This window comes from Corvus moneduloides, chromosome 5 (assembly GCF_009650955.1).
Source record: "Corvus moneduloides isolate bCorMon1 chromosome 5, bCorMon1.pri, whole genome shotgun sequence".
NCBI classification, from domain to species: Eukaryota; Metazoa; Chordata; class Aves; order Passeriformes; family Corvidae; genus Corvus; species Corvus moneduloides.
Window position 1 is genome coordinate 15,510,800 of NC_045480.1, and position 15,853 is coordinate 15,526,652.

The 15,853-nt window shown below is 39.1% G+C and overlaps 1 protein-coding gene and 1 long non-coding RNA gene across 15 annotated transcripts in view; one reads left to right on the top strand and one right to left on the bottom strand.

The window, feature by feature from the left end:
• The window catches only part of LDB2 (LIM domain binding 2), a 369,436-nt gene that overhangs the window by 12,349 nt on the left and 341,234 nt on the right, over positions 1 to 15,853 (bottom strand). The gene's annotated exons all lie outside the window — the stretch shown is intronic.
• Positions 6,946 to 12,330, top strand: LOC116444129. Its single transcript, XR_004240216.1, has 3 exons — positions 6,946 to 7,213; positions 9,609 to 9,664; positions 10,464 to 12,330. It is a non-coding gene; the product is annotated as an uncharacterized LOC116444129 (long non-coding RNA).

The window sequence follows — 15,853 nt, forward strand, 5'->3', positions numbered from 1 at the left end:
CTGTTAATCCTCACAGCAGATCCAGCATAAGGAGCACTGAACTGCTTTCTATTTTCTCCTGTTTATAACCACAGAATCATTTCCAGTCATTTAAACCTCACTCAAAGCCATTGAAGGCTACAAAATTGCACACATGTAACTGAGGGCTTACTCTTGCTTGCTGGACCCTGGGTTTTTAGGCATCCTAAACAAGGAGAAAAAATCCAGGTTGACCTGTAAGTTCTACCTGAAATTTGCAGGGCTAGCACATAGGAGGAAAAGGTTCCTTACTTGCAAACTGAGCACATATGATAAGGAAGTAGCTGGCAGAGAATAAACATGGAGCCTGCGTGCCATTTTTAGTCACTTTTCAAAGCAGAACTGCATTTAGAAGCAGGGGCAGGTTTGGCTTTTTTTACCAACAGAAGTAGGGCAACAAGTTGATCAAATTATTAGAAGCTAGAATGGCAACTCAAGAAAGGCGTAACTTAAGCAAAGTCTTTTTTTTTGAATTATTTACTTAATTTTAGAAAGTTTTGCTGAAGAAGCATCTAGGATTTACTTCAGCAGGAGATGTTTTCCCTTCATTCTTTGACAAATATGTAAGACAGGAGACAAATTCTTCTCTCTGGGCTGCAGAGCTGAGCAATGCTCCATTCACCCCACCTGCACCCCTCTCTCATTCATATAAATGGAGATGCAAAGTATGCAGGGAAAATAGCTGAAAGGGAGCTGACATGAGGACTAATTCAGCATTTAAATATTACTGTGTATTGGCACTGCTGTTTGATGAGCCTTTCATTAACAGCAGTTAAAACAGAGATAACATAAAGCAGCAGGGAGAATGAAGAGCTTCAGTATGAGAAATTATTTTTTCCCACTGCAGAAATTGAATCTGCAGTTGCCTCATTGACTTTTTTCTTACATAGTTTTTACATATTTTTTGTAAATAAATATCTACAAGATAATCGAATAGACAGAAAGCTGCTATCAGATAGTGCACTTCGGGCTTGGATTTTCATCTAGTTCAATATTCTATCAAAAATTAAGATCATCAGGTCCTAAAATATATACAGGATCCAGTTTATGCTGTGAAAGAGGTGTTGTATTTTGAGTTCATATTCAATTTATTCTGAAGCCTGCAGGTCCTTGCTCAAGTTTTGTGTGTCTGTGTGTGTGAGAGAGAGAGAAAGAGATTCATGATCATAATGGACACCATTGTTTTGGCTCTCAAAAGTTTGGGTTTCTGGTATGGCTGCCTAAATTTTCTCATTCTGAGCTGATAGCAGCAAGCATGAAAAAGATACTTGTGATAATTCTGAACAAACTAATTACCCTGGGCAGAGCACTAGACTCACATAGCTCTACTGCTGCTGGGACTAAAAATACATAAATATATATGTACGTTCTTCCAACATTTCCTCAGGGACACTTTACTCATGACATACTTACTCTTCCCTAGATATTTATTACTGGCAACAAAGAGAATGTTTCTTCTTTATCATCTTGGCAAAGATGTTTGCTATTGTGCTCTGACCATAATGTGCACTGAGAACTATGCTGTCCCTGCAGCCTGTGGATATCTTGACTGCTAATCCTATATATAATCTCTTTCACTTCACACACAAGATTAAAATGGAATACAGACCCAAAATGTAGAAATGCTTGACTGATCTCACATGCATAGAGAAAAAAGTATGGGCATGGAAGGCCCTACTCTAGGATGTGGGAAAGTCTCATCTTCTGGATACCTGGGAGCTGTATCCACTCACACGAATTCCTCGTCTGGTTTTTCTTCCTCTAAACTCTGAAAATTGTAAGGTCAGCTTTGGATACCCGAGTAATAGGAGGGCATTGCACTCTATAGTTTTAAATGCATGTGAATTGGGCATAAGTGTAAAATACTTTAAAATGATTAAAAATGATTGATAGCAAATTTCACAGTCTTCTTCGGTGACCTCTGAGACCTACTTGAAATCTAAAGTTACTCAAACCCAAATCCTTGAAAGAGGAAATGATTGTGCTCCAATTATCTTAGGTCCAAGGAACTTGCCAGTGACAATCAGTAGCTTGGTTTTTTCAAAAAAGCCAGATCAAAAATGTAGGGACAAGATGCATTTAAAAGCTTGGTTGGCCAAAACCACCTGCTGTCTTTAACCATGGTGAGCAGGTAACTGGCAAGCTGGGTTGACAGAGTGAGCTCTTAAAACAAAGCTAACGAAATATTTCATATTCCTGCATTCATTGGCATATAGAAGAAGCCTGAGGCTTAAACTGTCTATTCCCCACAGATCATCTAGTCTCGCTCTGTGAGATTTCTTCAAAACACCCATTTTAACATTGTTTCAAGCACTGGATAATACCAAAATGTACAATTTTTTACTATAGTACTATATTAATAATATTTGGAACACCAACAAAACCAATCTCTTCTACAAGCAGTTTCTTCACAGCTTGAAATCAGTCACCCAGGAAAATAGTCTAAAGACTTCAAGGATTTAGTGCGGTGATGATGTATGATTACAGAAATAGTTTCTACATTCCTAGGAATGCAGAACCCTTAATGGCAATGCCTAACAAGACAGATATTTCCAAGTTCCACGCTTAGGCAACACTAGAGGTGGGACTCAGACGCATTCACATACGTGTCTAGAACTAGGTGATGATGCCCTAGATGATGCTGGATCTGATCCACCAGATCACTCTTGCTGTCCCAGAAGGACACAAAACTCCATGTGGATGTTTCAGGCACTAGAATGTGTCCTAATTGTGTGCACAATTGAACAAAGCCTAAAGTACAATGAAAAATTTTGTTTGTTTTAGCTTTTAAAACATATTTGGAACAATGTGTATCATAATAGATTATATACTTTCCCTTTGCAGTGCTAAAACCTACTGAAAGAATTCCATGATGCTTAACAACCCAGCATTATCAGAATTAGTTTCTAGACATGTTATCTGACCTCATAGTAAAGATGTCTGACCATTACTCAGAAGCATTGCTGTTTCACTGTCAGAGCAGTGAGGTGGAGCCAGCACTAGGGATGAACACAGCGCTTCACACTGAGAGATCACTGGTATGAGCAGCCTGTGTTTGTGGGTGCCCAGTACACACTGGGACCCGTGCACACGTTTTGGTGCTATACAGACTGGCAATGACTTTCCTAGAGTTCCATGTGTATCCTATGGACAATTCATCAATTACAGGGCTTGGATCCAACTTGACAAAATGGTAAAGCTATACCCTTGGGGCTCGGGGAAGTGAAAATAGGGAACGTAATAAAGCACATGTTTGGGGGTTGGTTTTTCTTTTTTTTTTGGTGTTAGTAAAACACATCTGAAAAATTAGATTTATTTTTTAATGATTTTTTTGGAGGACAAGACTAGCATTTACAGGTTTCAAAAAAACTGTGTGTTTCAAGAAGGGAGTTATACAAGGAGATACCGGCAGCACTGCAGACAGGAGTTAAAGGGTTCTGAGAATATGGATCCGCACAAAATTTCCTGTAATACCTCAGTTATCAGCAGAGCCCAAACTGGCCTTCATCAAGGAGGGGTCATAATCAGCTCTGAGATCAGTCCAGTCACACCACGAATAGTTTTAGCCTTATGATTTTTGTTCTAATGCTGGGTTTTTATTCTATTCTGAGAATGGATGCTCATTCTGGAAGCAGTGAAGATTAGCAAGAAGGACCGATGTGAAAGCTCTCTTTTACCTTTTGCATACCATAAGCTAATGTATTCTTTTCCTAATTTAATTAGCGATTACCCTCCTCAGCGAAGCCTCTTGCCTCCACGAGGATTTTTGAGTTTGCGGCAAGGAAGGCTGTTCTGCGGTCGGTGCAGGCAGCGCGGTCCTGCCGGCGCTGAGCTGCAGGTGGCAGAGCTGCCCCAGCGAACAGGCTCCCCTGCCTCCGTGCCAGCAGCACAAAGGAACGGCAGCCGTTCAGCGTCTTAATGCTTTTTGCATTTTAAAGAGAAATCGGTGAGCCTCGGGTCTTGCCATACTTAGCTGGTGACACTACATAATCACCTAGCCGGTTTCTTTACATCAGGAAACATATCTAGTCAGTAAATGCCAGGTGGCCAGCGAGTCCCATGGTCTACCAAAAGGAGCAAGTTTTAAGTATCTTCCTATGGTTGCCCATTTTGTCTGTATACATGAAAGTTTCACTAAGTACAATTTTAAAAATGGAAATAACTAAAATTTTTCATGTAGATGACACTTACAAATGTTAATGTACAATGTAACATCAGTTTTTCTGAATGAGCCGACAAGGAATGAGGCAGAGATGAGAGTGTTCTCTGAAGTTCTACTGAAATGTAGTTTTAACTCTTTGATGCTTGAAACTTCTCCTGGTCAAATGCCTGTATTAATCACTTGAAAATTATAGGAACTGTTGCATATTCAGAGCACATGTTGATTTACAACCCTTCCTAAAAGTGACAAAACCCCCATTTGAGTGGAGTATTAATCACTGGCTAATATTCAGGTAGGATGTTGACAGTGAAGGTGTACCTGGAATACAATGTGCAGCCTTGAAGAGGTTGAGTGCTTTCTTGCAGAGCTCATTATTTATCCTCCACAAAGATACTGAGTTACTAACCAACGAATCTAAACACACTGACGTTTTATTGCTATGCTGAAATGCAGTCTTCCCTCTACACACCCTCTATGTGCTCTAGAGAAAACAACTTCAGCTAATGCTGATAGAGAAATTCTGGCCACAGTGCATTTCCCTGGGAAAGGTCCCATTTCTTCAGTGGGGTGGAATTTCTGAAAAGAACTGAAATGTCTCTGCACATCCACATCCTCTGTTTAATACACATCCACAGATACATGTTTCCAGAGGTCCATGATATGTTACTGATATACCTGCAGTGAGGAAGGGGACACACTACAGATATTTTTTCAGGCCCTGTAAAAAAGCCCGAAAGTCTGACTGGAAGTCTGACTTCCTGGAGTGGTTTCAAAGCCTTGTACGAGTGCTCTGGACCCCCAGCAGCATGGCACTGAAATAGGAATGCATTGCTGCAGTCCTCAATACAGTTCATTCTTTGGAGTTAGAAATAGAGAAAGCTTATAGCTCAGTTTAAATTCCTCTGCTCATGCTTGTTTGTCAGAATTAATGTAAGTATCATTCCCCTGCAGAGCAGAGGGAGGAATGAAAATTTCCTAGGAACATATTGCTGCTTCTTTCACTGGCCGGCTTGCAATTCACTGCTCAAAATAGCATGTGTTTTTTAAGGATCACATGTGAATACAGAACATTTTCATTTTAAAAACCATCTTTATTTTCCATTAAAAACATGGAGATATAAATGAGAAATGTCTGGGGGTTTTTATGAACTGAAAGAAATGAGGTGATTTTTTAAATACTTGTTTTTCTAGAGGAGAATACTTTGGCTTTGTTCTAACCTCTTGCCCAGTATGTCAAGTCAAATACAAGTCTCTTGCATCAGTACAGTGCAGTGGACCAACTATATCCATGGTCCTTCCCTGCAAGATGAACTTTAAGCCGAAAGAAGGGGCTTTGAGATTCCCATCACTGAACTTACTATTCCTGCTACCTGCTTTCCCTTTTTGAAGAGCCACTGTGCACTCCTGCTGAGATGTGGAACTAATAAATGTTCATTGTACATCCCATGTAATGATATACATGGAATAAATAAATGTTCAATTTTGACCGTAGTTAGTGTAGCAAGCAGCAAATTCAGTAACTGCTTCAACTTAAATTAAAAACCCAGATATTTTAACCTGAATATTCAAATTCCAGTCTGCACAGGATCATTTATTTTAGGGAAACCTTAGATGATCTTTGGGACAGAATGAAAAGCCAGATCTTAACCCCAATAGCTTAAGTAGTCCAATACTACAGAGTAATCCCTAGCTTGTTTACAGTGACTACTGTTCTCTCCATATTTCCAATTCCTTCTGTGCCAAAGATTTTTTAAATTGGCTGTGTATAAACAGACGGAAGTCCTCAGGTTTGCTACATAGGTAGGAAACAATATGAGTTTTGAAATCTACAAGGAGGTGGGAAACTGCTTGGAAATATGGTATAGGCACGCTTACTGTATTTACTCCTAAAGACATTTGATTTAAACAGATAGCAATTAAAAGGTTTTAAAACTGTTACTAAAAATACTTCCTTTAGGCTTTGACTTAAAATCTCATTGAGATGAATAGAATCACACCCCTGAAAGAAATTGTTTTAGACTAGATCAGAGCTCAGCAAGGCAGCGCTGCATCAGGTTGAACTTGGCTCATATTTTAAGTACAACTCCAAACTCATATAGAGTGGATATTTTGTGTTAGCTTTAAAAAATACAGCACGAGTTTCTGCAGCACAATACCATAGCAAAAGCAGATTCTGGGACAAATTCCATAACCTGAGATTTACAGGGTGTGGAATATACTTAATAGGCATCACTCAGCATGGGAGAAGCTTCCATGTTTTGTGTACCATGCTGAGTCAAGAAATATTTGTACTTACAATCACCTAAGAAGCTAGAAATCAGAATTTCCAGCTTTACACTTGCAATATTAATGATCATTTGCATCTACAGCTTATTATTTGTACAATGCCAGAGATATACATATATTTTACAAAATACAGAGCCCCTTGTTCTAAAAAGATTCCTATCTCAACTAGATAAGAGGTAAAATACTAAGCCAGGAGTATTTTGGCAATAGAAAGGTATGCACATAAAAATCACAATTTCATGTATCTATCTACAAGTCCCTTAGGACTACTGATACATATTTAAATAGTTCTCACATATTGACACTTGGAAATATGGCTGTTTTGCCTGCTGCACTTTATACAAAATGTCATTAATTTCGTTGATAACTTGGTTATTTAGGAAAAACGTCTGCCACAAGGCTCCTGGCATTCACTATTCCTTTTGTGTGTGTTGCCAACCCTGGAAGACACAGTGGGATGACACACAACTGCTGAAGCTCCATGCTGGAATGACTAGTAAATACTCAGCACTCAGTAATGTTTATTCATCCTATGCTATGCCCTGAATGCCAGTCTAGGACTCTCCAGTTTCTCACTAACACCCAGAGGTAGCGAATGATTTCTCAATAATGCAGTATTCAGCTGCTCAATTGCTCCCAAGCTACATAGCTCATCATGTTTTTACACTGTTCTGTATCTGCAGCCATTTCAATTCCCAGCAACATCCCAGCAACAGTGATAATGGAAAGAAGCAGCATTCATTTCAGGTAAGACTAAGCTTAAAAAACATGTTTTTTCAGGCAAATACTATGAGTGGGTAGGAAACAGATCTTAACACAGCACAGCCATCACCAGCATTGCAGCTAATTCTTGTTAGTGTTGCACCCCAATTTAATTTCTCCTTCCCTCCCCCTCCCTTTTTTTCCCCCCCCCTTTACACATCAGCTAGATAACAACTCCCACCAGTGTCCTCTCCTCCATGCACTCTGGTGCAATTCAGGTGCCTATGGAAACTTTGTGAGCTCTCGTGGCTATTAATTCTGCCTTTCCTTGTGGTGGCACCATGACAGCATCAAAACTGTGCACCTGGTCAGCAGGGAACCCAACCTCCTTTACAATTCAAAAAGTTTCTTCCTCCTTCCTTGCATCCCAGCAAGGACTGCATGTTCCTCACTCCCTGCAGTGTGCCCAGGCTAGCAGAAGGGCTCTGGTTTTATCAGTTCCAGAACCAGGAAAGAATTCCTGTCAATGTCCCTGCTCCCGCAGAGCTGCTGCTGAAGTGCTGTGCAGACAGCTGAGCACACTCTCCCCTGAAAAAAACCTCATTTGAGGGCCTACTTAGCACCATATTGTACTAAACTAAGCATTTCTTACAGTGGATATGATCAGTCTTAGTGACATCTTCAGTTTGTAAGTAATGAGTGGTGTGAAGCACCTTCAAGATGCCACATAATGAATGTTGAACTGGACAGATGTGCTCTCCTTTCCTTGTCCGAGGGGAAGCTGGAGTGCATTTGTGGAGATGAGTTTGACATATACCTTATTTAGTTATCACTTTGTCAGTATGCTCATCATTACAGCATGTGCTGCAAGGAATTCTGTTTCAGAATATTCTTAAGCATTAAAAAAATGTTTTAGGGCTCTCAGTCATTGCTGTGACTATTTGAAAACCCTCTTCCCTCAAACTGAAAAGTTTTTCCTTGTGATTTTGCTTAATCTTTTTATTTAAGATCCATAGTTTAGGAAGGGTTTAGAAAGGAGATCCACTGCTTGTAGTTTCGCTTCTCTCTTTGAAGTTTTAATACTGTTTTTTTAAATTTCTATTTTTTGGGTTCTTTGCAAGAACTTTGCAACTTAAATGATTCACTCTTCCTCTCATTACCCAGACACTAAAAGAATGTCCTTTCAGCAAATGCTCTTTTTCCTATTTACCTTCTGTACAGTGGGGAGATGTTTTGAAAAACCCCTCCTTCAACAGCATCACACACAAGTCTTACGGGCTTTTAATTTTGTTTCCACCAGCTGGGCTCACAGTTCTTCCTACACCAAAGTGAATAGGGAACGTTATCTGCTTCCTTTCCCTTCCCTTGATGACAAATCAGACAAAGTAAGGGTACTTGGTTTCAATAACAGAAGCAGATAAGAGTAGATATTCCTGGAAGCCCAATGGCAGAGGCAAACTGCATTCAGTTGCTGTATGTATTTTCAGCTAATGAAAATAAAAGGACTTATAGGAGGAGTCTCATCTTCCTCCTGATGGGCTTAGTTCTGAAGGCCATGAAAATCTACAGTCTGAATCATCTAAATCTTGTTTAACATTGCCTAAGTCTTCCTTATGGATCTCCTGGAACAATCTGGCCTCATCCAAACAGTACAGATTGGTTTTTTTGTCAGTGAGGACAACCTACTTGAGCCTTTTCCTTCAGCAGAGATCCTAACTGCAGAAAAGGACTAATACATCAAGTCACAAGTTTGTATCATAAAGAAAAGCCTTGGACACCCCATCATATTTTGTGATTCTTCTCTCACAATTATCTATATAGTCAGTGATCAATAGGAAAGATTTGTGTCTTACACATATCAGATAAAAATTAAGCTCTTAAATGATTTTAAGAGAGACCATAAAATTTATCTTTGTAATTTAATTTAACATTAGTGTTAAATTACATTGCAAAGTGCATCATGTTGACTGCATGATATGATCTTTTATACTGCACTCAGTATTGCAGTGAGTATCAATTTCAGAGAGCTTGTCAGGACAAAATTAAATTTTAATGTAAATTGGAGCAGATTCATTAATTTCAGTCTATACTGGGTTTGGATGGAGTTCCACTGTTAGGTAAGGTTTAAAGCTGGTCTGTAGTAATTAAGAGGAGGAACTAAGCATTTTGCACCAAATATTTTTTACTTAAGCCTTGTCCTGTGAACTAATACCTCATCTTTTAAATCCAATTATAGGTTATGAATTGACATAGAAACCCAGTAGCTATTGTTTTATCTCAACGTGTTTCAGTGGCCTGGTGCAAAGCATATGGCATTTGAAATCTCTCTTAATTTCATTTTCTCTAGATAGTTCAAAAATCATACAGCTTACAATTTGTTCTCATTTCAATATTATTGCCTCTGCTTCTAACACGATCACCAATTTTATTTCTTACACAGTACCAAGTTAAGAAAAACAAGGGTGACTTCGGAGACTGTAGTGCACTTCAAAAGAGGTTTGTTGCTCTCTTATTCTTTGCCAAGCACAGATATTTAATAATCAGAATTCCTTAATAATCCACCATCACAGCCAGTCCAAACAGTATCTCTAGGAAACAGCATCGGAAAGGTCTATTTCCTTGTTTGCCATCTCCCATCACTATCACGTGTGGTGTTGCTGCATGACATTTCCTTCCTCTCTATTTCTCCAAAGGCAAACATGCTCCTATTCAGCAGTTCTGAGTCAAATCCTAACACCTGATATTTCTGATATGCAAACTGTTAGCTTTTTCTATTTGTGCAACAATGAGACCTTATCAGTTTTGCCGCTTTTCATTTTGACTATGAAATGCATCCACTATCACTCTTCACCTGTGTCCCTGGCAGCTCCCTTAGGTTCAGATGGAAGCTGGTATGTTGTTTGTCTTGTTCAAACTACTGTTGATTCAAAACAAATCACAGTATTATAAGAAAGATCAAGAGTGTAAGGACTGCATTTGAATGCTGACAATTTTTAGCGTGCAGCTGTATTACAACTTGGAAATAAGTTTAGAAATGTTTTCGAGGTGAAGCGGTCTGCAGACAGCAAATGCTGACTTAAAGTTACTGAAAGCAGACCAATAGGAGATGCTATGCCTGGCCAAAATGCAAGTCCAAAAATTTAGTGGTGAGATTGAAGTTTTTGGTTTGCATATAATTTTTGAGGCTACTTCAAAATATGTGACACAGATGAAGACAGTCTCTATATTGAAAAACAAAACATCACATTCACCTTTGATTTTACAAATTCACTTCCATATGTTGTTCTATTTTCAGGTTTCCTTGTACAAGAAATCATCTCTCCTTCATACAATAGATACACATGAAGATTCATACAGACTGAGGCAATACAACTGTGATTCATCCTTCAGACTAACGTGTACATAGCAACTCTAATTTTATTTACAACCATGAAAAAAGAAAGCTTTTTCCAGAATATAAGCAGCTAGCTCTTCTGTGTCATGAATCTCTTTCCCCATCCATATAAAATCCTCTTCTTTCTATACTGCAGCTCAAGCACAAATGCAGTGTTTTTCACATAACCAGTTCTATTTTTAGCCTGAATTGTAGGAAGTCTGCAGCATTAATAAATGGAAGAGAAGTACAGAAGTACACTGCATGGTAATGTGCCAATGCAAAACCTACCTTGGCCTTTAGCCAGTGAACTGTGGTTAGATGTTAGAGCAATCAAAGTGAAAACACCACTTATAACAGAATGATTAATAAGCTGACAAACTTCCATGCATTTATTTCATACTTTTTGAATGCCAACCTTATTAATACCAACATATTTTCTTTTTATTAGTGATATCTCTCAGCCTGAAGGACAGAGGAGATAAATATATATATACTTATATGTATTTTTATACCTGCAATTGAGGTTTGCTTAATTCTGTGTTCAAATAAAAAGGAGGATACTTTGCAGTGCAGACCTTGACACAGGAAAACAAGGAATAAGGAAGGAGCTTTTCTTTATAAACTAATATTGTGACTCCAGTAGGCATAAAACTCATTGTTTCAAGATTTTCTCTCCTATTGACTCCACAATTCCCTTGTCTGGCCCCAAAATTCAGAAAGCAAAAATGCTCCAAAGCTGTTACACAAAGGACAAAAGTTCACAGTTCTTACAGGGACACAGTCTTCCGTAATCACTTCTCACCCAATCCACAAAACTTGTCCCAGCACTGTTATGCTGTGGACAGATGGATGTTTATATAAAAGACCTTGTTCCTGAATAAAATTCCATTTTGGGGTTATATAAAAACAGCAATTACTGGAAAATGGAACTTTTTAATTAAATGTATTCGAAGAAAGTAGGGATTAATGACTTTAAAGTAGGGAGTATTTAATGCTTGCAGTCATAGATCATCCACTAGTGAAGCTGTATTATCACCATCAGGCAACAATGCTTTTAAGTATCGATGGTGGGTACGTTAATAAGGCTTCAAATGTTTTCATAGCAATATAATTAGCAACACAACTAATGTATACTACACCTATTCTTAAAATAATGCCGTATTAACCTTAACTCACAGCAACCTCTTCAAAATAAATAAACATAGACTTCAGATCAGGCTGGTTGTCCCTTGGTCCAGTGAAGTGAAGATTTGAAACATCGAAACTTTTAGGCAATGCTGATGTGGTAGGGTACGGTTCCTGATAATTACACCAGAAAAATGTAATAACGGCCTATCTGATTCGCTGATTTGTAGGTAGGAAGGAAATGATTGCTTTGCACTTCAATTAAATACAGGCAATAAAACATAGGCAAAATTTTATACTGGCTCTGAAATTGTGCCTGCACAGATCAGAGCCTGGGTCATGCACATCTTAAAAATCAAGCTCTGACTGTGTACCTCATATGGATCAAATACTATATGGTGAGAACAGAAACCCACGCACAGAAGTCAAGAGAGAAAAACCGAAACACCAACATTAGCTTTGTTTTTCTGTGAAGAATTTTATTCAGGTACAGGAAAATCAATACTTGTCCTCTGACTGTACACAGTGTACTTGAGCTGTTCTGTCAGGATCTATATAGAAAACAGAGATGGAATTTTAGGTGGGTGGATATGATGATCAGGTGGAGGTAAAACACAATGGCACGTGTGGCCCCTGCTTCCCAGAATGACTGCATCTCGCAGTGCTGTGGGGACATTGTGTGGGGACACTGGCACTGCCTTACACCACCCACTCAAAAGTGCTGGTGGTCTGAGTGTCTGTGCTGTAAAAGTCCTCCCCAGGGAAACACATGGCAGCTGCATCTGAATGGGGAGAGTCCAGCCTCTTCCCACCCACCCCACCCTGCAGCACAGCATAAACAGAAAGAAGGAGGAGTACCAACAGTACCAACAAACTGAGAATTCCTACACACATAGAAAAATCAGATTGCCCAATCTGATTTTATCAGATTGGTCACTTAATAAATTAGATACCACATCATTCTGCTGCTTTATAATACATGATGCTGTACCTCAACTTGACCTCCCTGCACTAGTCTTGAGAGACATGAAATGACTAAAATCTGTGCTCCCTCTTTGTCCATGTCCAGAGAGACTTATGCCAATAAGCTAATAAGCAAACAGGAAAAAACAATCTTTTTAACCCTTCCCCTGCTTCTGGTTTTCTGTCCCTGGTTTATGACCCCATTTATGTGCCCTGTAGTGGTTACTGGCATCATCACATGCTGCTTGGTGTGGCTGCTGGCTGGTCCTGGTGTGTGCCTTGAAATGTCTGTGTTGAATATCTGGGTTAGTTGTACAGGTGAGCTGGAAAAAGGAGAGAGCAATGACACACAATTGTTTCATAAAAGAAACCTGTCAAATTACTTAATCCACAGACTACTTAGATGAATAACTGAGCTGCCAGCTGAAAAGGAAATGTATTTTCTGGGAAGTCTTTCAAATGCATCCATTCATTTGAAGTTCTCAGTAACAGCAATATTGAGAAAGGTTTTCTGTGTGTGTATCAGTGCTACCAATTGCACTGCAGCACTGCTCTCAAAGCTGTTAAAGTGTGTCACTAAGGTTGTGCTTCAGCAGCACAGCAGCCCTGGTGTTAAAGCTCCTGGCTATTGGTGATGCAGACAGCTGTGCTTGTAGGAATTAATTTGACCAGTTCAATATTTTTCAAGAAAATTTGACAGATTACTTTAGTATCAGCATGCTTCATGGTGTACAGGGAATCATCTGCCAGTTTCATTCCAGCATCAGATCAGGTATTGTCCAACACAGACAACAAAATCAGCCTCAATTCCACAATGGATGCTCTGTTAATATAACAGAAATGTAATTTTCCTCTCATCTGAGCCATTCTAAGTTTATATGGCTTGATGATCCAATGCACAAGGATACATTGCTAATGGTTATGACACCACTTATGGATAAATGATAAAGCACAATACTCCCAAATGAAGCAGGTGAGGCCTGTTCTCCAGCCCTCAGGGAGGGTGCCAGTGCAGCACTTGTGCACACACAGCTCAACCCTGCCTGCTCTCAGCAGAGGGTGGCCCCTTCACACTTTCTAAAAACTACTCTCACCCAGGTTGATCCGAGAATGGCACCAAGACACAGTTTGGGAGACAGTGAGGTGGCATGGGATAACTTAAGAAAATGTGCCAACAGGTCACCTGGGCAGATGTTTATATGGCAGTTCTCAACTCATTGCCATAGGTCTGTCTCATTTACTAGTGGAAATACAGGCAGGGAGCATCATCTAACCAGTGACAGCTACAGGTCTGGTGACTGGAATGTCTGTTTGTTTTCCTTAATGAAGAGGAGCTGGACTAATTGGACAGACTGACATTTCTGGATGAGGAAGCTGAAATCTGTGGTCTCTTGCAAATAGCACTGTCCATATATTACTGATGCACGAAGACAGTGTGCAGTGGTCCCAGTGCTGCTGGGGTCACTGCAACTGTTATTTCCAGAGTGGTCACAATGTTTTTGGAAGCTCACAAGACACGATGCCTGTTGCTGGAAACTCTGACCACAAAAACAACTACAATTTGGCTTTTTAAACTTCATTTATATTAAAAAAAATACAATTTACACCTTCTTATGTGAGCAAGGCAATGTGAATTTCAATTCTGGCACAAGGCTTGGGTAATTTTGCCTATGCTAACACATCTATTTTCTTCAGTCAGTTCAGTGCTTTTAGACAGCAAGGACAGATTTTGAACTTTTTTTGCTAGTGTGATCACAGTAATGTATCCTCTATCTTCAAAACAGATTTTTAATGTGTCCCAGCCAGGACTGAAAATATCACACAAGTCACAGAACAATCGTCAAATTCTCATTATCACCCCTAGCATCAGGAGAAGACAGTTTTATGGAGAAGGAGTTACTGAGACCTCAAGATTCCTGTGGTGTTTTCCTTTTTTTTTATTTCCATGAGAAAATAGCCTCTTGGTAGAGCATATAGCATCCAGAAAGACCTCTCAACGGTTCCCCAAACCACTCTGTGTCCCATCTATATAATAAGGAAACTAATAATTCCATAATTTGAAATGGGTACTGTGAGGATACTTTCTGCTCTTGCCAAACACCAGTTATGTCTCAGTGAAATTGAAGCCACTAGGCTCACTTTGGCAGTAATTCAGTGAAGTATAATGGCCCATGATATGCACAAAGTCCAACAGAATTCTATTCTGTTGCCTTATGTCCTTTAACACCATCTCTCTATGAATCAATGATGCTTTCATGAGTATTTTTGAGGTTTTCTGACACTGCAGGAACTAAAATTTAAAATAAACAATTCCTACTTCTTATTGCATTTTAAAGGGACCTTTCTAATTTTTACAGTCATGTTCCAGAATATTGTCCTATTCAACACCAAAAGAAGAGACACAGTTTCCTCCTTTTTTTTTTCTTGCAGCTAAACCATAATTTTTCAAGTCTTTAAAGATGGGACTGTATTTGCAGATCTTATGTGTCATCTCACACAAGGAAGCCATTTATCACCAATTTAAACTTCTGTGCAAATGCCTTTTGACTTCCACAGCCATTACCTTTTGCAGCACAGATTGTTAAGTGTAATTATTATCAATTAAATAAGTAACAATTAATTTACATTTCTTGTAGCAATTAATATTACAAGGGAAAAACTGTAACCTCCAATATTTAAGCAGTCTTGATGAAGAGAAATAAACACATATTTTCAGGGTTTGAAATGGGTTCGTTTATACTAATACACCATATGACACTTCAGAGAGATGCACCAGCACTTCCCAGACTACTGGAATAACGGGATCTTTTCCTCTATTTTAGTGTTCCTGTGTTTGTCAATGCAGAAATCCAATATCATCTTTTGACTAATACACATATTTTACAACAGTATCTGAACAACAGAATTTCTCAGGTTTTGATCATATTTTCTAGGAAAGCATTCTCAGTAATATTAGTGATCTGAAGATCAGCTGAAAGGTTCCAAATGTCTCTCGCATGCTCCAGTGAACACAAAAGATTCTTAGCAAGTGGCTTCAATGTCTAAACCATCTAAACACAGTCAGTCTGTGGCTGTATCCTGGTGACTGTGTCCAAGCCCCAACTTTGCAGGTACTCACTCACAGCATCCATGTACATTTGAAAAATTTGTGCTTCTTGTTCTCTGCCTAATAGGAACCATGCTTGTGGTTCCTATAGTTGAATAGCAATTCCTGTCTGAAC